Source organism: Lepus europaeus, chromosome 17 (assembly GCF_033115175.1).
Source record: "Lepus europaeus isolate LE1 chromosome 17, mLepTim1.pri, whole genome shotgun sequence".
Lineage (NCBI taxonomy): Eukaryota > Metazoa > Chordata > Mammalia > Lagomorpha > Leporidae > Lepus > Lepus europaeus.
The window spans coordinates 3,985,991-4,013,357 of record NC_084843.1 but is presented as its reverse complement, the minus strand read 5'-3'; the positions used below and the strand labels follow the sequence as shown (position 1 = coordinate 4,013,357).

At 55.1% G+C, this 27,367-nt stretch overlaps 1 protein-coding gene across 2 annotated transcripts in view; it reads left to right on the top strand.

Annotated features, from left to right (window-relative positions):
• The first annotated feature begins 5,042 nt into the window (after window positions 1-5,042).
• PTPRE (protein tyrosine phosphatase receptor type E) overlaps window positions 5,043-27,367 on the top strand; it is a 157,540-nt gene continuing 135,215 nt past the window's right edge. For both annotated transcript variants that reach the window (XM_062214506.1, XM_062214505.1), the window contains exon 1: window positions 5,043-5,095. The gene's annotated coding sequence lies outside the window, so the exon portion shown is untranslated. The remainder of the gene's footprint in view (window positions 5,096-27,367) is intronic.

The window sequence follows — 27,367 nt, the reverse complement described above, 5'->3', positions numbered from 1 at the left end:
GCACTCGACCACGCAGGCGAGGGACGAGCTCTGAGGCCTGAAGCAAAGCATCCGCCGAGGGCAGGGAGCTTCCGAGGCCGTGCTGTGCTGGGAGATGAGGAGATTCCAGCCTGCTGGGGTGGAAAGACCTTGGCGAACGCCGGAGGCACCCAGTGCAGACCTCAGTGAGCCGGTGCCTTGGGCCTGGGAGCAAGAGCTTCTGCGACGACACCAAACACAGCTGACACTGGTCTAGGTGCTCAGGAACCTTGCTTGTTGTCAGCAGTAGCAAATGACAAGCAGTGCTTACAAAGACATTCCAAGGACTAAGAAAACAACCAGGGCAAGAAATCAGCCGCAACAGGGAAGTTGGATCAGGCATTTGGCCTGGGGTTACGATACCTGAGTTCAATTCCTGAACTCCAGCTTCCTCTCATGCAGACCCTGGGAGGCAGTGGTGATGGCTCGAGTCGTTGGGTTTCCGCTGACCACGTGGGAGACCTGGGTGGAGGGTACAGCTCCTCGCTCTGGCCCTGGCTCAGCCCAAGCCATTGCATGCATCTGGAGAGTGAACTAGCAGATGGAAGAGAGCTCGCTCTCTCTCTCTCTCTCTCTCCTCTCTTCCCTTCAAATAAATAAATTCATACATTTTAAAGGGATGACATAGAAGTTTAAATCAGTAGACAAAGAATCTAGAGGTGCTATTATAGATATGTTCCAAGATTTAAGGGAAAAGATGAACACAATGAATAAACATATGAGAAATTTAAATTGTTTTTAAAATAATCAAATGAAAATTCTATGACCCAAAAAATAGTTTCTGAAATGAAAAATTCATTACAGACTTAACAGAAGATTAAGCTGTGCAGGAAAAAAGATTAGTACATTTAAATGCATAGCGGTAGAAAGTATCCAAATTGAAACAATGATAAGAAAAAAATACTTTAAAAATCTGAAAGCCTCTGTGACCTGTGGGACAATATTGGAAGACATAATGTACATGAAGTTGGAGTCCCAGAAGAGGAGAAGTAAATATTTTTCAAGAAATTATAGCTGAAGATTTTCCAAGCGAAAACTATAAACTTGAAAGCAAGAAGCTCAAATAATCCCAAGTAGGACAGATAGAAAGAAAACCACATCTAGAGACATTTTAATCAAACTTTTTTTTAAAAAAAAATGAAAAGGGGAAAATTTTACAAAGCAACTAGGGGAAAAGCAAAAAGCATTAAACTACTGATAGAGGTGATAAAGGATGAATCTCAAAAAGATGTTGGTGTAGAAACTAGAAATAACATACTGTACGAGTTCTCTTGTGTGAAGACCTATGTGTAGTGATCACAGTTTTCTTTCTTTTTCTTTTTCTTTTCTTTTTTTTTTTTTTTTGACAGGCAGAGTTAGACAGTGAGAGACAGAGAGAGACATAGAGAGAGGTCTTCCTTTTTCTGTTGGTTCACCCCCCAAGTGGCTGCTATGGCCGGCGCATTGTGCCGATCCGAAGCCAGGAGCCGGGTGCTTCCTCCTGGTCTCCCATGCGGGTGCAGGGCCCAAGCACCTGGGCCATCCTCCACTGCCTTCCCGGGCCACAGCAGAGAGCTGGACTGGAAGAGGAGCAATCGGGACAGAATCCGGCGCCCCAACCGGGACTAGAACCCGGGGTGCTGGTGCCGCAGGTGGAGGATTAGCCTAGTGAGCCGCGGCACCGGCCAGAGCACGGTTTTCTCTGGTGAGAATGGGGTGGTTTCCTGGGAAGGGACACGAGGACTTTGCAGGGTGTTGGAAATGTCTAACATTTGAAAGGGGCGTGCATTTCACTAACTCGCCCTCTTGTCTGCATTCAGTGACCCTTGTGACACGCACAATACACGAACATGATTCATCAATGAAAGTCGTTGAGGAAAAACAATTACTAAAACACTCTGAGGACCTAGAGGAGGGTCCAACCATACCTTTTTTTCTGGGCAAAGAGAGAAATCTTTCAGCATAAGGCCTGCCTTCTTGATTTCAGGGAGTAACAGCTGCAAATACTTGGGCATAATTTGGGAAAAGAGGGAGAAAGGGAAGAAAAGTTGGGTAATGTAAATATGGAAAGTTCTAGATCAATCAGAGTTCATTTTCCTGCCAGGTCAGAATCGCCGTCCTGGGTTACCTGTCTATGAGCACAGGTCCTGAACAGAACCAGGAGGGGCTCTGGTGCTGTACTTGCCCTTACCCTAGCTGGTCAATCACCAAGACCTGGTTTTTCTCCCCAAGTTGGAGGTTTTACACCAATGTTTCTGTGTACCGTTTAAAAGCAAATTCTTATTTGCTTCTCACACATTGATTTTTGCCTTTCTCGCTTCTCCTATTGGGGAGCATTTCTGGTCTCAGCATTTTAATTTTAGTTGACATCACTGAGCTGGTTAAGCACGATGACCCATATCTGAGTTACCATGATGGAATCACAGACCCCAGTCTTCAAGGAAAATGGAAGCCAAGACACAACCAGAGCTAACACGGCAATCACGGCAACACTGCCTCCAGCGTGTGTTAAAGAAAGCGGCTGCACTCCGCTGGCTCGGTGCACAGGAAACGCGGAGAGCAGGCAGGCGGGGGCTCCATCAGGAGGTCCCCGGGGGCTCCGACAAGGCAGTGCAAGGGAGGGAGGAGGAAGCTGGGGGGGGCTTTGTCCTGTGGTTCCAAAAGGGGAGGGTGGTTAGGAGCTGGGGGTGGCAAGAGGTGAGAGGGGTCCTTGAAACCTAGGGCAAGGGCAGGGGAGCCGACTCTGATGTCCGCAGAGGCCGTGAGCCCAAGAGTCAGAGGGAGGGAGGTTGAAGGGGCCCAAGAGGCCTCCACACAGGGATCGGCACAGCCCTGGCACAGATTCCCACGACACCCCACTTCTGCGGGGCTAGGACGCATGTCTGCAGACGTCAGAAGAACTCGAGGGATATTGCTTCACTCCTTCAATAGTTTGTGGGGTCACTGGGAGAGAGGCGCCATGTGCTCCTCCTCCTCGTGTTCCCGGGCTGTTCCCTTTCCAACAGCAGATGTCTCCCAGAGCCGGGCAGCCTGTTCTTCTCCCAGCACTGTCTCGGCCTCCCCATCCCAGCAGCGTTCACAAGCAAAGCTGTGCTGACCGGAGATTTAAAACTATTGCCTCCTCGTGCCTACGTCTGGCTCTGCGTGTGATGACAGCAGAAAAATCCAGAGCTGGGTGACAACCCTGGGCCACCCGGCCTCACCTCAACCTGATCTGTTCTTTGAGGGAGGCACCTGCTATGCTGGGCTTCTCTGGAGTCCACCCCCCGGTGCTCTGCCAGCCCGCACATCCTCACCGAGCGCCTCCTGGATCCCAGATGCCTTCAGCCTTCAGGACCCACGGTGCAAAGGGGATGGAGACAGGCATGGCTGCCTTGCTGGAGCTCCCAGCCCTGGGGGCAGCAGAAGAGGGCACGACAGACCCCAAAGCAGTAAATAAACCCTTAGTCCCATGCCAGGATGGGGACTGAGGAAGTGGCGGAAGCAGGGGTAGAGGGCCCGTGGTCCATCTTCCAGAGGCCAATAGTAAGGCGGAGCCCAGAGCAGCGCCTGGCAGATGCGGGCTCAGCTCTGGCACTGGAAGGCCTCGTGGCTGAAGCAGGTGCACCAGGGTGTGGGACTTGGAAGCAGCAGGGCGAGTCGGCCAGAGCCTCACAGCAGCTCGAGTTTGTGCTAAACGGACTTAACAGGAGGGCTCGTGTGACCTGGCTTTCAACTTTGCCAGGGTCTCCAGACGATGTGTGAAGAATGGGATGTCTGGGAGGGCAGGTCTGAATCCGGGGCACTGCAGTCAGAGAGAGGTGAAGGCTGTGAGAGGAGAGGAGGCAGGCGGAAGACACCGGGAAGCTAGCCAGCAGCTGGATTGGAGGAGGACCCGGCCGAGGCATGACTGCACAGGATCAGAGCAGGAGCCAAGTGAGGTCTGAGAGGCAGGAGCTGAGCCAGGAGCGGGGGTCCCGGGAGACAGCTCTCCAGAGCCATTTGCCCATGGCTGGGGTTTGCAGCTCTGGGGTCAGGCAAGGTCCCAGGGACAGGTGGGGGCAGGGAAGGCAGCCGAGCTCCGGTCCCCGCTTGTGCCACAGCTCTGAGGGAGCCATGTGCTGGGCATGCCAACTGGGTGGTCTCAGCCAAGGGTGCCCCTTGTTCCCCAGTCTCTGGGTCTGCAGCTGTGGCCAGAACAAGTGCCACACTTCCGAGAGTTGTCAGGGGCTCCAGGTGCAGCCAGGCTGGCCAACCAGTGCCACTTTCCCGCTATTCAGACACTCAGTGACCCACCTACCCACAAGGCTGAAGAGCCAGGTGTCCCCTGGGAAGGAAGTGTCCCTCAGCGGGGCTGGGCCTCCACCCAACCCACGGGGAGGACACAGGGGCTCAGGCCGAGTGGCAGCGGCACCCCAGTCCTTCGCCCTGGAATGGACCCGGCTCTGAACCTGCATGAAGGCTCCGGACCGAGTCTCCGGGACCAGCAGGCCTGGGCTCTCTCCCGGGCTCCTCACCCTGATTCCTTCTTTGGAAGCCACCAGATTCCACCTCTCCCCGCTTCTCCAGATCGCAGGTGGAACAGGGAGCCCCGCGTTCCCCTGGGGCCTCTGCGGGACCCTAAAGGGGGCTCCCAGGAGGCCTGGGACAAGGCCGCATTTGTGCTCTCCATGCACCCTCAATCTCACCAGGGCCCAGGTGCCGGCCCCGGGTCTCTCCGGAAGGGACACAGCCCAAGCAAAGGGACTTCCTCCAGCGCCTAGGTGCGCCCGGGCCTCAGGCCCCGCCCCGCCCGGCAGGGCCACCGCCCCAGGAGGGGCGGGCGCGCGGGGTGCGCTCCCCACGCCGGGCACCAGGCGTCGCCGCCGCTCCAGCGCCGGGCCCCCGCCCCCGCCGCGGAGCCCCGGCCGCGCGCGAGCCCAGGAGGCGGCGGGACGCGGCCGCACAAATTTCCTGCTCGGCTGCGGGCGCCAGGACCCCGCTGGCTCCGCGCGTCCGCACGGGCCTCGCTCGCGCGCGGAGGGGACGGCCGGGCCCGCGGAGGGCTGCGGGCGGCCGCCCGGGAGATGCGGAGCCGCCGCGGCGGCGCGACCGGCGCGACTGGACCGGTGCCCCCGAGGTGAGCGGCGCGCGCGGGCGTGGGTGGGTGGCCGTGCGCCCCCGCGGGTGGACACAGCAGGCCCCGGGCGCCGGCTCGGCCGCGCGGCAGGAGGGAGGAGCCGCTGGGGCGCCGCGTCCCGAGCCGGGCGCCCGCGCCTGGGGACCGCGCGCCCGCTCCCGCAGGGTCCCCGTCCCAGCGTGGCGACCCCAGGGAGCTCTCGCTCCGTCTCAGTAAGCCGGAGCAGAGCGTGCGAGGCTGCGGGCGACGGTGCGAGGGGGCACGGCGACAGGGGACGGACGTGGACGCCGCGGAGCCGAGAGGGGCTGCGCACGCGGGGCTGGGAAGCGACTCCAGTTGCGCTGACGCTGGGATGGGCGGGGGCGCCCTTGGCTTCCCTGAGGAGGGCGCCCCTGGGGCCACGAGGTGAGCCCAGAGACCCCTGCAGGTGGTCCGGGGAATGGGGACGCTGGCTTAGTCTGCTGCGTGGGTAGTCGGGTCGCTGGAGCCTGGCGCACTGTGCCAAGTCCCTGCTCCCTGGGGCCATCTGGGGCGAGCCCGCGGGTTCCCCCCTGCCCCGGATGGAGAGCCCGAGCCAGGCCGGGTGGACAAGGCGCTGGACCTGGCCTGAATCCCTTCCGGGCATGGTGGGCCCTTCCAGAAAGATTGGACAACGACGGTTGCAGAATGGCGACCTGGCTGGGTCTTGAGTTGAGTCAGAAAGAGTCTGGTCTAGAATCTGAGTGAATTCCAAGTTGAAGAAAGGCCAGAGTGTGGTTCTGTATTCTAGACACTGCTGTGTCCGTGTCCAGGCAGCTCCGCTCTGGATGCAGGGTACCTGGAGGTCTTTGCAAATTAGGGACATGTTTCCATTTACACTGTGTGTGTGTGTACATACATGTATGCATATGTGTGCATGTGAGTGTGCACATGTGATCGAGTATGTGGGGGGCCCACTAAGCCACAGGGGAGCAAGGAAACAATGAGGCGCAGGTGGCTGAGGCCACCACTAGGGTCCCTCGGCCTCATGGCTTTGTGTGGACCGGCTAGGGGTCTGGGTTTCCCAGCACAGACTCTTGGCCTGCATGGGGCAGAAGGCTATGTTGTGTGTGGAAGGGGCCCGGGAGGTGGGGGCTCTGTCGTCTGTCAGAAGGACCTGAAACAGCTCTCGGCCCTGTCCCTGAACTTGACCTCTGGGGACAAGGTCTCTGCTCACTGGTGTGAGTGACGCCTGTGAATCTGCACCTCCCCCCACTCCCACCAACTGGCCTTCCGTGTGGGGAGCTGAGCCAGGAGCTAGCTTTGTCACTGCAGAAGGTGAGTCAGCTGGTGTCAGGTTTAATAACGCATTTCCCCTCCTCACACCCAGCCAAATCAGTGAGAAGTTGACCAGGGAGCCCTGGTTCTGTGTGACGCTTCCTGGAGCCCCTGTGGAGGTGCAGAGCCAAGCAGTCAGGTGCACGGGACATCCATGCACTGGAGCCACCTCTCACGTCCCAGAGGAACACCTCCCTGGGCCAGCAGCTCTCCTGCCATTGGAGCCTGGGGGCAGTCCTGAACCCCCCCCCCCCCGGGGAAATCTGCACAACACGGACCGCATGAGGGGCTGCAGGGGTGAATACGTGCAGGAAGATACGTCCCTTTTACTTGGCCAAAATGTGTTTCACCTCCAGGCTACACTTCAGGGTCCACCCTGCCCCCTCCCCACCACCTTCTCCCAACCTAAGGCGCTAGCACTTGTCCACATCCAGGTCAGACATACTCCTCATGCAGGCCACTCCTCTGTGGTTCTCACGCCCGATGGCTGCTCCTCCTGGGACTTGAAGTGATCCCCACTCAGCATGTCCAAAATCCAGCTCTGGTCTCCCCTTGCCACCCCAGTTTCCTGGTGTTTTGCTGATCCACCTGCTTAGACCAGCCTCTGTCCCACTCTGGAAAGACATGCCAGGCCATACTCCCAGGAGGGCTATTCTGAATCTGCAGTGTCCAACCAAATAGCTGCCAGCGAGTTGTGCGGCTGTTGACCGGATGGACAGTGACGAAGTGACATCTTGCAGGAGGGTGTGTGCCGGTGTGAATGACTTGTGTTTTGAGTGGATGTCAGTTGTGGTTGGGAGGCAGCCACACATGTGTCTTGATGTAGGTAGAACTTGACTACCAGAGAGATGACAACGGCCAGTTCTAGAGATGTTGTACCTGCTAAAATGACTGTGCAGTTGGACACAAGAGGTTTCTTGTGACCGCCTGGTGAGGCCGGCGTGGAGCAGTGAGGGAACAGGATCAAAGCTGCCCTCCTTCCCTTCCTGGACACGTCCTTGTCATTTGTGGTGTTTGAGTCCCACTTTCAGAGGTTCTGCTGCAGCAACAGGAATGAATGTATCCATTCAGATAAAAAGCAGCCTACTCAGTATTTGCTTATCACTGGAGAGAAAAAACAAAACAAAACTGTGTATTCTAACCTCAGCCAATGGCCTGCAGGCTCCTGGCAAACCAATGGCTTGGTACTCCTTGAAGGCCACCGTGCTCAGATCCTGGGAAGTGGAGCCTGCTCTGTTCCCGGCTGTCAGCATCCTTGCCTTCATCACAGACTTAACAATTCCTACCCCTACTTCCAGCCATTCAAACCTCAGACCTCAGTCTTCCCTCGGATGGGAGCAATCATTTCTACTTCCTGTGGCTGCAGGAAGGGACACAGTGACACTTGGAAATGATAAGGCACTCAGTATCTTGTAGCTAGTACTCTCCTAAGTCACCTAATGCTATTCCCTGTGTGCGTTAGCAACAGTGAAGTTTGGGTGAGGAAGGGAACCAAGTCCGGATGCTGAACTAGTAGACAGGTGGCTGTCTTCTGCACACCCTAGTGTGGCCTGTTGGGTTGTCTTGTCTTCTGCACGATAATCTGAATGATTATGGACCTTGTGCATGGTCTTCAACTTCATCTCTTACCTGTGCTCCGTGAACGAGTCCGTTTTTCAGCTTGCACTGTCGAATCCAGTGTGAGCAGTCCAAGAGGTAGAATGCACACTAAGTTACCTGCGCTCAGGGCTTGGTTTCAACCAGGCTGGTATGTGGTGGCATTGTACCTGTGAGCCAAACTCAGCACCAACCAGAAGCAGTGAGGTCTAGAGTGAATGTGTATGGAGCCAGGGAATGAGGCTCGCTTCTAGACTAGAAGGTAAAGCTAGGAAGCTGTGGCCTGCCCCCGAATCTCTCAGAACTTCACTTTTCTTGTCTCCAAAGACAGGGACCAACCAACCACGCCATCGCCAAGCCCCTCCCAGCTCCAGCTCCAAGCAGGTTTCACCCTCTGGCAGCAGGTCCAGAAGGGACTGCTGGCTTTGTACATGGCTAGGTCCCAGGGCTGCACTGCCCCTCGCTGTGCTTGGCAGTTTCTCTCAGTCTGGATTCTGGCTCTATATAACTTAGCATGCCGGTCCCTGACACATCAGACGTTTATTTTGCGGGGTTAGCTTCGCGTTATTTTTTTTACATGTTGCGGGTAAAGTTCTCGGTGTTTGGGATCTTAGATCAGCTGCACCTGAGGCAGAGGGGGTTTCCTGGCCTGACACTAATCCTCTGGCTGCTGGGGGCGGCTATTGTGGGATTCTGGCTGGGAGAGCCCTCGTTTGGGGATTACTGAGCCAGCCACCTGTTCTCTCAGTTCCAGCTCCTGTTCCCCAAATCTTGCCTGTCACGGTCTGCCGGCCCAGGTGTTCCCCTGGGGAGTTTTGATGTGGTTTGCCGCCTCTGATGTGCTGCAGCGCCCGCCTCCCCATCAGACAGGGTTCTACCTCTTTCTTTCAACTGTACAGATACTTCAAAGGTGTTGATGACGCTTACGAAATAAAACTTCTAAGCAACACATCTCAGGAAAACAAATAAATACAGCCTTTTATATAGGTTCCCAATGAAATAGGGACCAAATGGGGTCTGTCTAAAGCACATCTATTTTAAGATATGTTCCAAATACAATCAAGAATTTTTAATCATGTTTATTATGGCATATGGTATCAAATAACAAAGGGCCCCAAGAAACCTTTCTCCTCAAATATAAACTCCATTGTGGGTAGGAAAACCTTTAATTTTTAAAATTTATTTGACAGGTAGAGTTATAGACAGTGAGAGAGAGACAGAAAGGTCTTTCTTCCATTGGTTCACTCCCCAAATGGCCACTACGGCCAGCGCTGTGCCAATCCGAAGCCAGGATCCAGGTGCCTCCTCCTGGTCTCCCATGCAGGTGCAGGACCCAAGCACTTTGGCCACCCTCCACTGCACTCCCGGGCCACAGCAGAGAGCTGGACAGGAAGAGGAGCAACCGGGACAGAATCTGGCGCCTACATGGGATGCCGGTGCCGCAGGCGGAGGATTAACCTAGTGCGCCACTGTGCCGGCCCCAGAAAAATCTTTAAATAAATTTTAAAAAAATCCCTGGTTATGTGCTAAAGCCTTAAGTGTTTTGTGCAGGAGGTTTGAATGTTGATGTCTCTTGGGTGAAGAATTGATGGCAAAACTTACGTGGAGCCCAGGACTGGGTGCAGGCGACACTCAATTCCAGCCTGTGGAAGGACAAGCACAGGGACCGCTGTGCCATTCCGAGCTCTGGGGCAGATGTGCGGCTCTGCCGTGGGCTCCCAGGGGTGGACAGCCTGTGGCAGGGTGCCTGGAGCTCAGAGGAGTGCCGTGCTCTTGTGTGGAGTGGAGCAGTCGGGGGTTGAAGGAGACGGAGCCCTAGTCGGAGCCTGGCCAGGAGGCGCCTTGGCCAGCAGCGAGGCTGCTGGATGTCACTCTGATTTCCGTGCGTGGCTGCCCAGCCTGGGCTTCCCAGCAAGGTCTTTGAGGCAGAGGGATCGGGCTCAGATGGGTGCCGGTGACCCTGGGGCTGTGGGCAGGGCAGGAGCCGTGCCTCTCCGTGTGTGAGTCCATATCTTTGTAACAAGGGATGGAACCTGGTTGTTGCGAAGCGGGTTGAGTAGTTGGTGGTGACAACCAGGGTGTCGTGATGCTGGATGGAGGCAGCATGCAGAGGCCTGGGCTGGTGCCTCTCTGTAAGCCCAGGGACCCCAGACCTCAAACCCGAGTCGTGAGATGGTCTGGACCCCGACATCTCCTCTGGCATAGTGACCTTGGCCTCAAGGCGGCTGCTTAATTTCCGTTCTGTCTACACAGGCCTGATTTTTGGCTGTGAATGTCTCCAAGTCTATGTAGACATTTCCAGCTGACGCAGTCACCAGTTTTTGCACCAGGAAAGAAATCAGTTCCGTTTCTCTTCTCTACTGAGATCTCGGAGCCTGCTGCCGCATAGCCGCTTGATTGCCATGTTGTATTTTAAGTGACCTTTATACTAAGTCTTGATTTTCCCTCTCACACCAGAAGGACGCGGCGTTCGCAGGCTGTGTCTCCACAGTGGGCCTGCTCTGTGGAGCTGCTTGCTGTCCACAGCGTGGCCTCCGCCCCTCAGCCAGCAGGCACAGGTGCGCTCCAGGGGCCCGAGGCCCTGGCAGGTGACGCTCTGTCCCGGCAGGTTGCTTGTTAAACTCGGGGAGCGCTGGCCTTCCTTTCTTCTCCAGTTCAAAGAGGCTGGCCTCAAAGGTGGACACCACTTACAGGATTTGATGTCCCGCCCCGGGGCCTCGTCCCCACCAACCCCGTCCAGCTGTGGTTTGTCTGAAATCCTCAGGGAACAAAGCTTTTGATTCTCTTGTTGAAAGTGCTCTTGTTGCCACCTAGTGGGGGTGGGGAGACAGGGAGGGGTGCGAAGTGCAGGGGAAGGCAAGGGCTTGGACAGAACCAAGGACACCAGAGTCCATTGTCCCCACATCATAGCTTTCCTAGCACCGGGCTGCCCTTGGCCTTCCTGAGCTTGTCCACTTGCTGCCAAGCCCACTGGCAGGACAGGGCCAGGTGGGCCAGGTGGGCCAGGTGTCTGGGAGTGGGGAGGCTTCCAGCCACCCTGGCACAGACGGAGGATTTACTGAGCCCTCAGGCCCACTTTCTGGATTCCAGGGAGACCTGTATGGGGAATTCAACTAAGAGGTTAGTTTTTAGCATGGGAGACTTCCTACAGATGTTGCCTTTCTTTTCACAAGTTTCTTCAGTGCATTTTCCCACTGTGGCACAAAAATGAGGGGCAGTGTGTGAGAGACAGAGAGAGGGAGAGGGGAGAGAGGGAGAGAGAGAGGGAGAAGGAGAAAGGGAGAGGGAGAGAGAGAGGGAGAGAAGGAGAGAGGGGGAGAGGGAGAGAGAGAGAAGGAGAGTGGGAGAGAGGGAGAGTGGGGGAGAGGGAGAGGGGGGGAGAGGGAGAGTGGAAGAGAGGGAGAATGGGAGAGAGGGAGAGAGGGAGAGAGAGGGAGAGGGAGAGGGGGGGAGAGGGAGAGGGATGGGGGGGAGAGGGAGAGTGGGGGAGAGGGAGAATGGGAGAGAGGGAGAGAGGGAGAGAGAGAGAGGGGGGGGAGAGAGAGGGAGAGAGAGAGAAGGAGAATGGGAGAGAGGGAGAGAGAGAGAGGGAGAGAGGGAGAGAGAGAGAGGGAGAGAGGGGAGAGAGAGAGGGAGAGGGAGAGTGGGAGAGAGAGGGAGAGAGGGAGAGAGGGAAGGGAGAGGGAGAGGGAGAGGGAGAGGGAGAGAGGCTCCTAGGTGCTGAGTTTTGTTTTCCGGTGTCGGCTGGGCTGCTGTGGACAGTCACAGAGGGCACAGGGTGGCACTTGCCTATTTAAGGCTCAGGATTCAGCCCTGGCCAGTTCCTCTGAATCTCAGAAGAGACCTGTCTCGTGGCTCCAGGGGTGGGAGTCAGTATGAATTAATAAAAAGCCAGAAGACGTGGGTCCTTTTACCACATTCAGGAATTCACAGAAACTCAATGCAGGCCAGCAAGGTGTTGCCTGGGGGTGATTTCTTTAAAGGCAGAGAGCAGGCCATTGCTCTTCCAAGGAGCATGGATGTTTTAGCTTCCTAAATAGCAGAAAATAACACTCCTCCGTAACTTAGTTGCATGATGAAGTTTGCTGTTCAAAAAGAAACTCGTGCTTCCAGCCACATTGTTTCAGGTCTTGTCAGAACTTGCCTTGTTGCCAGCAGATTCTCCTGCAAGGAGGTCCCTCTCCGCCGGCTTTCCCTTTCTGCCAGGGGCCGCCTCTCTCCAGCAGCCGCATGGTGGGGTCCCGGAGCGAGGACGCGGTCCTGGCTGGGAGCTGCTGGTGACTCAGCATCCACTTCGCCTGTGCTGCAGGCAGCGCTTTATTAAGTGCTTCAGTAATTCCATAAATCACTTCTTGCCAACTCTGCAAGCCTCAGCTAAAGTTCGGCCATCTACCGGAGATGCTGTCGGTCTATCCACTTAAGTGGCTTTAAGCAAAAAGTCCTGATTTTGGCCCAACATACTATAAAAATGCAAGAGCCAGAAATTTAATAATTTTGTGCTGTGTTGTGCCAAGCTAGGCCTATTCTTAGCTCGCCAATAGCATTCTTTCAAGGGATCTTTCTTGGTGTTCGGGTTTGAGTAGTATTTGAGTCTGTAAGACTGTTTGCAAGGCGACAAGTGTGTTCCACCTGTGTTGATATCCTTTCCTGTGCTTAGCATGGGAGGGAGAACAAAGCCGTGATTCCTGTCTGGATGTCCTGTGTCTACAGGGAGACAGACGGTCTACTCCAGAGAGTGTTAAACGCAACACAGGATGCAGAAATGGGACAGAGTGGGTGGCCTGGGGCTGGGGGAGGAGAGACTCACCAAGCAGTGCAGGCTTGGTTTCCTGGGACATTTTCATGGCAGCTACTAGGGCTAGAACATTCCAGAAAGCATGGCTTCGTATGCTTGTGTAACAGTGAGGTGTTTTGGAGGAGCTGGACTCCAGGGGCAGAGGGGATAGAAGAAGGTGGAAAAGTTTTGGGATTCTCCAAACACATGCACACCGTGTAGGAGTCTGAGTTGGGTCTGACGCACCAGCAGTTTGGAAGCAGTTTAAGCCCCGCCCCCAACTCCCCTGGCTTTGAGACTCGAAGGACGACCACCAGTCCCTGCAGGGACAGGCATGTCTCTGTGTGTGGATTTTATGCATTCGGGTGTGTCTGGTCCCGGTTGCGAAGCCCCTGGACTCCAGGTGTGCCCTGGTTCTGCGGCTGGGACCATCCAGTGGGGCCCAGCAGCGGGCAGCAGTGAGCTGAGAAGGGGTCCCTCTGGAGGTGCGTGGGGAGAATTCGTGATGGGTGGGCTGTGAGTCACACTGTGCACACAAGAGTAGGGTGAGAACCCAGGCCCGAAGCTTCCAGCCAGGGCGTCTGGAAGCACTGGGCCCAGACCCGAGCTTCAGGGATGACGCTGGGCCTGGGTACAGGCTGCCCGTGAGGTGCTCAGTGGACCTGAGCTGCTTGTGCCGCCCGGCAGCTGCCTCCTGGGCTGGGGGTGGGGCGTCTGCAGCAGGGAGGAGCGTTTGCAGCCTGACGCTCCCGCTGGTCACCAGTGGCGATGGTGCTTGTGCTGTTAACCGTTCATCTCCCTTTTACCGCAGCTCGGGCTCCGATGTGTGCTGGTGGGGATTAGACGATCCCCCTGGGTAGATAACACGGAATGGATCATTTACCCGCGGCTGTCGTCAGCAGAGGCGGCTGCGCAGGGGAGCGTGATGTCGCCGTGCCTGCCTTTGTAGACTGGCAGGGTGGAGCTGCTGGCATTCCACGTGGTGGCCTCCACTGGCCTGTGACAGGGACAAACAGGAGTCACCCCTCTCTCTCTCCCTGACCTCTGTGGGGACCTCAGCCTAGCTTGGAGCATCACGTTTTAAGTATCCCTTAAAGGGGAGACGACCTCTGTGGAAGCAGTGAGGATGGTGGAAGGGGTGGACACATACCCGGGGGAAGGCCCGTGTGTGCGAACAAAGTCAGTGGCCAGGGAGCAGCCCTCTGCTGACCACCCTGGCTGTGGTCACTGGGCCAGAACGGGAGGACAGACACGGGGACAGCATGGAGGAAGCCCTGTAGGGCTTTGGACTGTGGCAAGAGGACCTGCATTGCTCAAGAAGCCTCTTATGGAAACTGCACAGAAGTGGACCAACTGGGAAATGCAAGAATTGTCTTCTCTTCCCGCAGCAGGGTCGTTTCAGTGGGTTCTCATCTGGCTGTAAAACATGCTCAAAAGGGGCCGGCGCTGGGGCGCAGTGGGTTAAAGCCCTGGCCTGCAGCACCCGCATCCCATATGGGCGCTGGTTCTAGTCCTGGCTGCTCCACTTCTGATCCAGCTCTCTGCTATGGCCTGGGAAAGCAGTGGAAGATGGCCCAAGTCTTTGGGCCCCTGCACCAGCCTGGGAGACCTGGAAGAAGCTCCTGGCTCCTGGCTTTGGATCAGCTCAGCTCCGGCCAGTGTGGCCATTTGGGGAGTGAACCAGTGGATGGAGACCTTCCTCTCTGTCTCTACCTCTCTCTGTAGCTCTTTCAAATAAATAATTAAAAAAACTTTAAAAAATGCTCAAAAGTGGTGGAAGTCAGAAACAATAGTGACACCCCTGTTGAAGTACGAGTTCACATCCCAGGTCATTCTACAAACCAAGGCTTTCCCAGGGCCGGGGGCTGACACGTGGGTCTACCTCAGTCCATGCATTATGGGAACTGAATTTATCCTGCACGGGAAAACCAGCCCTTCGTGACATTATCATCAAATTTAAAAACAAAAAGCAAGCACTTTTCTTCATTTCTGGTCACATCCTCCCTCACCTTCCTTGGGCGTCTATAGAGCTGAAAATACGCGGGGTCTTCAGAAAGTTCGTGGACAAGCATGACATGAAGAAGCTACAAAACCTGTAGCACCAAAATAAATCGAGGATTTCGTTTCGTTTCCCCCCAGACTTTCTGCAGCACCCTTGTGTGTTCTGTTCGGTCTCCCAGTGTGCCAAAACCAACGTCAGGTTCTGCCGCTCCACGCGAGGTGCCGTGTGTTCCAGAATATCGGTGATGTCGGTGAACCGTTCGCTTCCCTAAACCCTACTTGGAATGGACGGAGTGTGTTTTCCTGTTCGTCACTGCCCGTGGACCGACCCCACCCTCTCTGCCCTGAGCACTGTTTATGTTGCTGGGCCTCAGGAAATGGAGCCCCCCCCCCCCCCCCGCCCGTGTCTGCTTCCAGAAGATGAAAGCCCAGGCTGTTGTCTGTGTAGGCGGAAGTGCATTCCAGCCCGAGCAGCCTGAAGGTGAGAAGCCATTCCCCACTGCTGCGCACCATCTTTTGTCGGTTCACTCTCAGCCTGTCCCCCCCACCCCCCACCCCCTGGGCGTGGTTTCTGCCCCACGAATTACTTCCAGGGGGCCTTGGAGAAGGCCGCATCGTGTGTACATGTCTGAGGCCTTTGTTTGACGAGTGATTTATTATTTATTACATTCACATGCACATCCTGAGTGGAGGGCCTGTGTGGGGCAGAAGCCAGTGGCATCCATCCCGGCTGTTACTCAACCACATTTCTTTTGGTTGGCTTGTTTCAGGGTCGCGATCGGTAAATGCTTTAGCAGTTAGTTGTTGTTTTTGGGTGGTGTCTTGGAAACTGGAAGTGTGCTGTGTGCACAGGCTGAGAGTGTGGCCGCGATCCCCCCGGGTCACTGCCCGGGCTCCTGCTGGAGTGACCAGGGTGGGAACTGATGCACTGTTTGAGTGTCACGGGCTCTGTTGATGGTGAGAAAGGCACCGGACGCAGGAGAGGATCGCTCTCCTGTATCCCTGGGCCCAACACCCATCACCAAAGGTCCGAGATGTTTTGAGGCTGGCAGGCCTTGGGCAGCCTGGGAAGGGCCAGCCTTCTGGCAGGAGCCTCCTGCGGCCTCTGCTTTGGATCCACGGAAGCTTCACCCTGCTCCCTGACCCAAGTCCGGGCACAGGTTCCCAGAGAGCTGGTGGGTGTGGACGCCTGCTTGGCTCCTGCGCTTGCCCCTGCTCCTCCCGTGCTGGTAGGTGTTGGGGCCAGTGAGGCAGAGGCTCCAGGGTGCTGTTTGTGGGGAAGTCTACTCTAGGGTCAGTACTCGAGTCTGAAACTAACTTCCTCCTTCAGGAATGCTCCTAGTCTCTCCAGGGAGCCTCAGCTAGTGAAAGTGTGTGCGGTGTCACCATTCACGATGGCAGGGCCTGGGGGTCCATGGGACTCAGGGATTCAGGGATGTAAGAGACGGGGCCATGTCGGTGAGTGATCCAGTGTGCCTCAAGTTCTTAAGGGGCCTCACTGACTTGTGGAAGTGGGTGTTCAGGAATAGCTGGATCCAGAGACCAGACATTGTCCCCAAGACCCTGTGCCATCAGGCCCTGCCCCACGGGGGCTCCAGCAGCCTCACAACCTGTCCTTTCTGCAGAGGGAGAGAGCCTTGTGCTATAGATTCAACCACAGGTCAATATGGCTTGACCCAGAGTAAGTCTCCTTAGCTCTGCTGGGCCAGGCCTGGTGACCATCCATCCCCAAAGCGTCCACGGTGGCCAGGGCTGTGTAATCTTACTGTCCAAGCTGGAGCCCCAGGACCTTCCCAGGCACCAGGGTAGAGCTGCCTGCTTCCAGTGCATCTGGTATAAGAGCAGAATCAGATGGTTTCTTCCACAGACTCAGGGCTTGGCCTCGCTCTCAGGATTGTCTCCAGGTTCATCCGTGAGGCTGAAGGAGTTGCATCTTTTACAGAGCTCTCCAGGAATTCCAGCCTGTGGTCATGGTGGAGACTGCTGGGGCTTTCACAGAGGCCCAGGGATGAGGTCAGGACGTCCCCCGGGGTCGGGCAGGACGCGGTCCAGGAGGGTGGCAGGTGGCGGCTGATGTGCGGGGCAGCAAAGGCACAGGTGCTACATCAGCCATCCTGTGCGGGACCAACAGCAGCACCGACACCTCTGAGACTGGGGTGGGACCCTGGGGAGGGGCCAGGGCTTGAGTATCTGAACAAGCGAGACGTTCATCCTTGGGGAGCCCGAGCCCACTCTGTGCCCTCCATCCTACTAAAGGAAAGCAGTTGTGTCGAGTGATCCATGAGCGGCATGAGTGAGATCAGACGACCATTGCACAGCTGATTTTGGGAAGAAGGCAGCTGGGGCAGGCGAGGCCCAAAGTAGGAAGAAGTCGCTGAGAGGGACATGTTGGCAGCTGCGATGACAGAGCAGCCCTGAGCCCGCAGGAGTGGCCACCCAGACTCGATTCCATACAGTCTTCTGTTCACTCAACAAACATGCGACCGTCTGTGTGCTGGGCCAGGGGTGAGCAGACCCCAGGGTGCGCTTGCCGCCGAGCCTAGAACCTGGGCCTCGGAGGCTGTGCATCCCTAGGGATCCCATGGCACTGTCCCTTCCGAGGCTGCGCTCAGCCCTGCTTTGGAGACTGCGTGTGGGGAGGGCCTGGGGCACACGCTGGGCTGCCTGGGGTCTTTGTGCCACCTGCATGTGACTGAGAGGGCCTCTCATGCCCAGAGCTGTGACCTCTCTGCTGGGTGGACCTGGGCCGTGTCTGTTCTTCAGGGCCTTATTCCCCACCTAGGTGTGTGGCACCAGGCTCACTCCTCAGAGCACTGGGGAACCGAGTGCAGCGCTGGGCTATGCTCACTGAGCACATGTCCCATCGATCACATCCACTGAGGATCTGGAACTGCAGGCCAAGGTGGGCAGTGGCCTGGTGGGGCTGTGCTGGCCCCAGGCTCTTGGCTCTGTCTTCCCTCCCTGCTGCCATCTCGTGGCCCCTTCTGCCCCTCTTGTTTCCTTCGTGCTCAGCAGTGAGTCTGCTTCTCTGGAACACCGGGCCCAGCTGAGCTCCTCCCCACGGAGGCTGTCCCCTGAGGTTGGCAAGGGGACACCCTGGCCCGGCCCCAGGGGCAGCTGTGGCCGCCCGCCTCGTGCCTCTGACACTTTTCCCAGTCCTTGCACAGCCCTGGACAGAGGCTTGAAAGCTGGTACTTGACCTGGCTCCGAGGCTGGCATGCCATTCTTTGGAAATGAGTAATGTCAGGCCAGGCCAAAGAACGTCCAGTGTTTTCTCCTTGTTGGTGCCAGTTGCAGAGAGACTATCTGATGGCCTTATCGTGTGAGGAGGACCGGCACGGCCTCCCTGGAAGGACACTGCCTCACTGGGCGGAGTGCAGGGGCCCGCTCTGGGACATGTTGACTTGGGCCCAGGGATCAAGGCTACGCTGGAGTGCTGCAAGCCTGGGTACAGCCAAATAATGGAATGATTTGCTCATGTGCTCCTGATTTGAATCATGGAGTTTTAAGAGCTCCGGGGGGAAGAATTCTATTGAGGTCCCCACTGTTGGAGACACAGTCTTTCTCTCTGGTAGTGCCTGAATCACATACATCTTACCTCCCGGTATCTCTGTAACAGAGTCTCAGAAGGAGCTGGAAGCCGAGGTTAGCTTTTGTCCCCCGCATTGCTTTCCTGCTGCCTGATCTCTGCTGCTGGGAGCTGAGCCCCTGGGCCGTCAGTGGATGTGTGAGGTTAAGACTCGGGATCAGGATCTGGTCTGGCTGCAGGGGGCAGTGTCCTTGCCAAAGGCTTTGGTTGGCAAATATCCGTGACCAGTGCAAGGTAAACGCATGTCACAAGGCATGCAAATGAAATTAGCCACGCTGGGAGGCAGGAGATGTGTCTGGGAAGCAGGGGGCTGAGCAAGGTGCAGGGAGAGATGTGACGTAAACTCGGAAGTGTTTTGACAAGGAAAGTTCGTGCTGTAAATGGGCACATGCTGTGGGGCTGCAAGACGGTTGCTTTCATCCCGAAGGGCAGGTTGAAGTGGGCAGGCTGTTCCTAGGACACACAGCTAGGTGGGCCTGGGTCACTAACAGGGTTTTCATGTTGACGTGGGTGGGCTGTTCCTAGGACACACAGCTAGGTGGGCCTGGGTCACTAACAGGGTTTTCATGTTGACGTGGGTGGGCTGTTCCTAGGACACACAGCTAGGTGGGCCTGGGTCACTAACAGGGTTTTCAGGTTGACATGGGTGGGCTGTTCCTAGGACACACAGGCAGGTGGGCTTGATCACTAACAGGGTTTTCAGCAGCAGGTCCAGTGGGTGTTTTCCCCTCTGCCCACCTTCCCTGACTGTACCTATGGGAGATTGGATGACCCAAGTGGCAAAGCCCTCCAGGATGAAGCAGCACGCCTTGGCCAAATGTTTGAGCAGGTCCCACTGGGCTAAGGGCATGGGCCCACATGACTTAGCACCTTCAGCCTTCCGGAAACTTCAGAGGTCAGGAAGAATTAAGCAATCACAGTTGAGCTTGCTAGGCAGTGGCTGTTGTGGTGCAAGTGCCAAGCAGGGAAACCCTGCACCCGTGCCGTCTTTGCTCTGAGTGGTGGTGTTTGGAGCGGCTCTGGGCTGCTCGGGAATGCACATTCCCAGGGCAGAAGGGGCTGTTTGAACTTTGCCAGTGCAGTCTTTGGCACAGTCCTCAGTTTTCTGAGTTCCGGAACAAGGTCTGTCATCCTGACCTTTCTCACCGACTGAAGCCAGCACACCTGGAGGCTTGGTTGGGGCTGATGAGCCTCCTCCATGGCTGGTGGGCTGGTATGGGCTGTGGCCATGTGGATCCATCCATGGGACACTTGAATGTCCTGATGCCCTCACAAGATGGCCTCCCCCAGAGAAAGTGGCCCAAGAGACAGCAGGGGCCCAGCCTCCGAAGTCACTTTCTGTTGTTTCTGGGATCTGCAGTTGGTTACACGAGCCTCTTCTCTGGAGTAGGCATCCGTGAGGGATCCTCATTCTTTTATTATCCTGGGAGTATCAGTTATGGCTTTTGGCAACACCCCGGTGAATCTGGCTGTGGTTAACTTAGCAAGAAAAGGAGCTTGCCAGGCAGAAGGCGATTGGATCGTTCTCAGATTCAGCGTGAAGCTGGACAGCAGGCTAAGAACATGGGCATTAGAAGGCAGCAGCCAGGGCCACAGTCATGGCTGGGCTGCAGGGGGCTTTTGGCAAGGATGCGGCCTGGGACCCGGGCCTGCTACCTGTCGTGTTGACGTCCATACAGCGGTGCCTCTGCAGGTGCTCCCAGTGCAGCTCTGGGTCAGTGTGGTGCCCTCAAGAGTTCGAGAGTCAGGTAGGTCTGAGAACTGAGGCCTGGGCCCCCCACCCACCATCCTGACTGCAGGGTGCAGGGTGCAGGCAGCAGGGCGGACCCTGCACGGGGAGGTGGAGCACTTCGTTCCTCCGGCAGCACAGATAAGGGCATGCTGACAAATAGGAAGAGAGTTTAGGTTGCTGAGGGCAGCCTGCAAAAGACGGAAGTTCACTCAGCTCTGTGCTGAGCACGAGTGTTATTTCTGGCTACGCTACGCTTGCAGTATTAATGTGTTCCTGAAAAGTTATCTTCATCTGAATCACGCCTTATACACACTGGCTCAGCTTAATGCCTTTTAGAAATCCTGATGTAACCCTTTTGTTTAGCAACTAATCCTTTTAGAGAACAAACACTTCTTAACCATTTTCTAACGAGCAGGATTCTATATATTGCATCTCAAGGCAGAGTGGCTAATACTCAGGTTTCCTTTTTTTCTTTCAGTGAGGAAATGTGACAACTTTATAGATAACATTGTCTCGTGCTGTGTGAAGAAGACAATGAATTGCTTTCATTTCCCTGCCTCCACTGTGGTTGACTGTCTTATGGAAGGAAGCACTGGTTGTTAGTGTTGTTAAAGAGCTTGTGTTTATTTTATTCTCACCTGCAAGGCTGTTTGTGTGTGAGCAGATTGAAGAGCTAAGAACTTGAATGAGCAAAGAAGCAGGCACGCAGGCTGCCCCCATGGCATTTGGAGAATTCAGCATTAGTGTTTTTCTTCTGTAAGGAGACTTCAGACCATAAAGAGCATCTTTTGTTGTCTCCTAGCATTGCTTTCACTTTTCCCGGAGTGCAGGGAGGTGAGGCTGGGATGAGAGTGGTACTTACAGGCTCTGCTCCTCTATGTCTAGTGATGGGTTCCAAGTGTCCCAGATAGTCCTGGGGCCACAGGAGAGAGGAGGGCCAGCAGGCCAAAAACCAGATGGGGAGCCCAGCTGGGAAGCTGCTGAGGGCAGAAAGCGGTCTCTTTTCAACCAGAGTGACCGTGACAACAGGTGCACTGCACGGCAGCAGGTGCACTGCCCCGGCTCCACCACGGCATCAGCTTCTCGCACACCTTTCGGGAGGCAGGGAGACTGGGACGGTGCTTCTCCGTAAGTCCAATTCAGCTACTTTGTCCTCCAGCACCTGCACGAACTGGTGTCACTGGCTGACACCAGAAGAGGGACTGGCTTGTATTTTCAGGAGCTCTCTTGTCCACAATGCATTCCTTCAGCCCTGGAGTCATGTAGACACTGTGTCAGGTGCTTTCCACAAAGGGCCAGGAGGAGCCGCAGGTCACTGAGTGTGACTGGTTTTTGAGGTTTGAGGTGTGTAAGATGCCAACCCATTGTGTATGGTTAGCAAAACTGATCCTGGAAGAGAGAGAGAGAGAGAGAGAGAGAGAGAGAGAGAGAGATCTTCCTTCCCCAAGCTCACTCCCTGAGTGACTGCAGTGGCCAGGGCTGGGCCAACCTGAAGCCAAGAGCCTGGAGCTCCATCTGGGTCTCTGGCCAAGGACTTGGACATCTTCCACAGCCTTTCCAGGCTCATTAGCTGGGAGCTGGATTGGCCATAGAGCGGCTGAGACTTGAACCGGTGCCCACATGGGATGCCAGCACCACAGCAGCAGCTTACCCCACTGCACCATAGCACCGGCCCCGAGTGGACTGTGCTTGTCAGAGAGGGTAGTTCTTATTTACCTGTGCGTCTTGATGGATTATTCATTATTATCTATCATTTATCACGCTATGGATTTTATTCCTTTTCAATGTCCTTCTTTATGTTTTATGTCGTATTGAGATAGAAAGCCAGAAAGCACCATCGGTTTTATCAGAAAGCTGATGGGCGCTTTAAAACTGTTGGAGAAAAGGTCGATTTGCCAGACCGTGGTCCTGACCCTTTCCTCCCTGAGGGTTCGTAGATGGGGTTGGTGTCTGCCTCAGAGTTCCCATCAAGCAGAGCTTCAGAGAAGCTCCGGCTGGGCGATTCACAAAGCTTGCAGCAGCCACACCTGCTGGCCATCATGCACTTGTCCCGCACCGGGACAAAGCTTACGTACGATTCCTTTACTTCGGCGAGAAAACCACCCTGCGGCAGGCTTGTGCTGCTCCGCCTGTCATCGTCCGTGCCCTCGCTCCTGGCCGAGCCGTCTCGGTTCATCTCTTGCTGTCGAGAGCCTGTGTGTGTTTCCTTGCAGCGTGGAGCTCCTGAGCAGAAAGGAAATTGAGCGCTCAATGCAGACAGCAGTTCCGGAGCCACCTCGGATCGCCCGCGTGGTCCTTGCTTCGCGTGCATCCCCGCACCTTCCGGTGGCTTCCAGGGCCAGTCCGCTTCCTTTTTTCCCAGTCTTTTGTGGTTTTTCTGTGCCCACCGAGAACCCTTTCTTGCGGCTGCGAGATGGCAGATCCGCTGTGCTGGGTGAGATCGGCTCACTGCTCTGTGGTCCTGAACCCTTCTGTGCTGGGGCCTGGGCACAGGGCACACCGCTGGTGTGGGTCCCCAGGCGGACGTGTGCCCTTGAAATGCACTCCTGCCTTCAGGGTCGTGCGCGCTGGTTGGTAGTTTAGGGCTGTCATGATGATTTCTGTTTGGGGGGAAAGTTGTAGAATTGTGTTCCGTTCTATGTCATCCTTCTCTCACCCTAAGTTTTATGGCTGAACAAACACAGAGAGCGTGTCAGAGGTGAAGGCTGTGGCGGTCAGCTTCCCCAGTGGGAAGTCAGCTATGCTGAGTGACAAGTCTGTTAACTACAGAGATTGTTCTGTGTCCAGTTTGTTTGTGATGAGCAAAACCTTGTTCACGGTCGGCCCCACAGCTCTGCTTTGTAGCTCCCTATCCCTTTGAAATTACACAAATGCTGCTTCCTCTTCAGAGCCCAATTAAACCCTGGGCTGGTCTACATCCCAGCCTCCAGCATTAGGACATTGTATGTGGGAAAGGGAGTTTAATATGCATTATGAAATAAAATTAGGAGGCATTCATGGTTGCTGGTATAATTAGATTCTGTCAAGTGTAATTTTTCAGGATAATTTCTTCCATGATATGTGTGTATAGATAATAAACATATAAATCCCTTTATACATCTAAATTATCACCTGAATCCTTAATATTAGTGCAATGAGGAACTTTAAGTAAATTACTTGGAAATGAGAGTTGCATGACAAGTAGGTTAACTTGATTATTTGATTTTAGACATCAGTGGAGATAGATGCTTCCTTTAATATAACAAACAAAAAGCAGATGGGCCTGATGCTGGGGACACACAGATCTGAAACTGTGGCCATGGCTTTCGGGCTAATGCTGATGTCACGTGACTTCTCCAGGGGATTCTGTGGAACACGCTCCCTAGCGCACAGCCAGGTGCACGCAGGTGAGCCGAGTGCTGTGGGCTGCGGCAGGTGCACCTTGCAAAGGTGCAGGGAACACCAACATCTCGGAGCTGTTGGACCACGGGGATTCTCTTCTCCAGAATATTCTGAATGTGTCCCGGTGCCACGGTTCTTACCCCCAGGTCTCTTGAGAGTTTGTGGACAGGGGCCAGAGGGCCATTTCCATGTGATTGTCTTCTGTAATCCTACGCAGGATTATCCCTCCATGCTCCTAAAAGGTATTTTTTAGAATTTACTTTTTGGTTTGTACAGAGTAAAACACACTTCTTTGCGCCTACAGGTTGTGACATCCCCGCCACAATCAAGGCACACAGGCTTTGTGAACCCCCTCCCAAGACACCTTGTCTCTTGCTGCACCCTTGTCATCGGACCCCCTAACCCAGCAGCCGCTGATCCGTTCCCCATGCCGATTGTTCGGCCTGTTCTAGAATGTTGTAGAAATGGACTCAGATCACAGACAGCCTTGTGAGTCTGGCTTCTTCCCCTGAGCACATGGACTTAGAGTTTTTCTTGTGTGTATCAGTCTTTTATTCCATTTTATTGCTGAGTGCCTTGTACAGCTGCACCACAAAATGTGCTTATCTGCTCCCCCTTGGGTTTGCAGTTTGGGGCATTCAGCGAACAGCATGGCTATGGGGTGTGCATGTTGACTTTTGTGTCAGTGCAGGTGTTCATTAGACCTGGGTAGGTAAGGAGGTGAGATTGCTGACCACATGTTAGAAAGTCTACCCGTAAGAAGCTTCTGGACTCTCTCGCGGCAGCTGTGCCATTTGCCTTCCCCTGACAGGGCGTGAGCGTCCCCACCGCTCTGCATCCTTAGTCAACCTGCTGTTGTCGCTGGCTTTCCCCTGTTCTTTGTTCTGGCCATTTTTGCAGGTGGACTCGTGTCCCTCGCACTTTTCATTGGCATTCCCCTCTCGTGCTTGTTGGCCAATGGTTTTATCCCCTGTAGCAGATCTGCTCTGCCCTTTGGCCCATTTTTAACATTGGGTTATTGATTCTGCGTGGCAGTGTTCCGGCTGTAACCTCCCTGGGTGGCCAGAGGGACCCGTGTCACCAGCAAGGGTAAGGACCTGGCAGGCCGCACCTGCTGCACCATTTCTGTGCCCCCCTTGCTTCTGCGTTTCCCAGGCCAGGTCTGCCTAGCTCGAGCTGCCACGCCGTAGCTTGCCCGATGGTGGGAGACCCCAGCGAACCTCACGCATCCTTTCTGCCCGGCGTGTGCAGAAGGGGCTCTCGCAGCGCCCCTCGCTGGGGGGCGCCCCCTCCTGCGTACTGGGAAGGCATTTCCTTTCTGTCGGTTTGTGAAACTCTGCAGCCCCCTTCAGTCCTCCACACAGGCAAGAGATCCATGCAGTTTTGTGGGGAAAATGGGAACTCGGAGATTCCAGAAGACCTCTTGGTGAGGAGCTTTTCCTCAGTGGGGGGCGAAGGCAGGAGCAGCATCGTCACTGCTGAGCGCCGGCTCCACCTCGCTGTGCACTTGATCTTTCTTCTCATTACAGCTTCCCGGTGTGAACTCATCTCCCAGCAAAGTGCCTGCTGCCTGCTTCGTATATTTTCTCAGCGTCTTCTCTGTACCCTTTTTAAGTGTGCAGCTACGTTTTGACTTAGTCATAAGGGTTTCTATGAGTCGAATTTCAATGTCATGTTCAAAGGATAATATTTTTAGGAGGCATACAGGTAATCTGCGATCAGCAGGCTGATTTTATTTTGCAGCTCTTCAGTTAAGGAAGAGAAGGCACAGAGATTGTGCTGTATCATTTTATTTTAACAAAAATCCTACTTATCCTTCTCTTCCTCTCCCGCAAGAAGAGAGACGTGAAAGTGCAAACTAAACGCGGCGAATATATTGCAAGTGACTGTGCACTGTGGAAGAACTCTACCGTGTCCTTCTAACTGGCGTCAGAGTGAGCGTCACTGACAAGTGGCCTTCCTGAATCTCATATGTGGCAGATTGTGGCCAAACATATAGGAATGTGTGTCAAGTGGTCACGGTCTGGGACGCAGGAGATGAAGAAAGAGATTCTTACCCTCGAGGGGTGTGTGGTTCCCGGGGAAAGGGGAGATGCACACAGGTGACAATGAGGAAGTGCTGTGTCACTGGACGTCCTGGACGAGGGCACTTCCAAAATTTTGTTCCTGAAAAATGAAATTAAGAGATGCTTATTTTGTGCAACAAATGTTGAGAGTGCATATATGAGAGATCTTCCAAAAGTTCCTGCAAAATGAATTATGAAAACAAAAATTATTCATGGATTTTAAAACATTTTTTACCAAAAAAACCCTTACCTTTTAAATTTTTAAAAATTTGTTTGAGGCCTGGAAAAGCAGTAGAAGATGGCCCAAGTCCTTGGGCCCCTGCATCCATGTTGGGACACCCGGAAGAATCTCCTGGCTCCTGGCTTCAGATCAGCACAGCTCTAGCTGTCACAGCCAGTTGGGGAGTGAACCAGCGGATGGAAGACCCCTCTCTCCCTCTCTCGCTCTCTCACTCTCTGCCTCTCCTTCTCTCTCTCTGTAACTCTGCCTTTCAAATAAATAAATAAATCTTTAAAATTTTTTTTTATTTGAGAAACACACAGCGATGGACAGCTGCTGGGTCAGTCCCTGAATGCCTACAATGGCCAGGCCCGGACTGAGGCTGGAGCCGGGAGTGCCATCCGGGTCTCCCTCATGGTGGCAGGAAAGCAGCTGCTTGAGCCATCGCTGCCGCCTCCAAGGTCTGCACTGGCAGGAAGCTGACATCAGCAGCTGGAGCTGGGAACCCAGCCGTGCATCGTGATGGGGGCCGTGGTCACCGTGACCACTGGGCTCACTGCCCACCTCTTATTCCCTCTTCCCGCAGAGGTCCTGGGGTGCCTTTGTGTGTCTCGTGCAAGCATTGTCGTCCCAGCCTCAGTGTTTTGGTCCCCACTTCTCTGTTTTCCCCCAGGGCAGTGGGAGAACAGGGCTGGCGCAGGGGCGTGTGCTCATTTGCACATGTGTGTGCTCACACTGCCGTCCCACTCACCCCGCTCAGATTCCAGCAGCGGCTGTGACAGGTGTCCATGCGTGGTGGCTGGGAGCAGTGCCGTGTCCCCCGTCCCCGTGGGGCAGCCTGGCTCACCTGGCTGTCTGCTGCCACCGTGTCCCGTGGCTGCACTTCCTCCAGGAAGCTCTGGTGCATCCCCTTCCAGACTCATTCAGACGTCGGTTCCACATGGCTGGAGGACTGAGGTCACCCTTGCCCTGCTCGTGGTCGGCTGGGGTCTCTCTCAGGTCTGGAGGCTGTCCCCATAGCTTGCTGGTGGCCCCCTTCCTCCATCTTCAGGGCCAGCCGCGTGGGTGGAGCCCCTCTCCTGCCGCCTTCTCTCTCACCTTCCTCTGCCCCATCTCTCAGGCCCTGCTGTTCCTTGGCTGCTTTCGGGGCTCCTGGGACTGCCTGGGCCCACCTGGCTAATCCAGTTTTGCAGTCGTCTTATTAGCAAACTTGAGCCCATCTGCAGATCCCTTCTCAGCACTGCCTGCATTAGCGTTTGATGCAGGAAGCCAAGGGCTGCAAATCTTGGGGGACACTCAGCATTCTGCTCCCCCCAACACACATAAATAGTGAAATGACAAAATGCAAGGCTCTCCCGAGGGGCTGTGTGCAGCAAAGGAGTTTGTTTCTGTCTCCAGGACAATATGTGCTATGATAATTCCGTGATATTTACACATTTGGTGTTTAAGCCTCGTGGACGACATCATGCCTATCTTTAGGCATACTCTTTACATAAATTAAGACGATTCTCCCTTTCCTGAAAACAGTGCAGCCTGCTACACGTTCTGCGTGCAAGGGAGAGGTGTCTGTGCCGGGAGAATCCTGGTGTGTGACAGTAATGTGCTCCGGCCATGGCC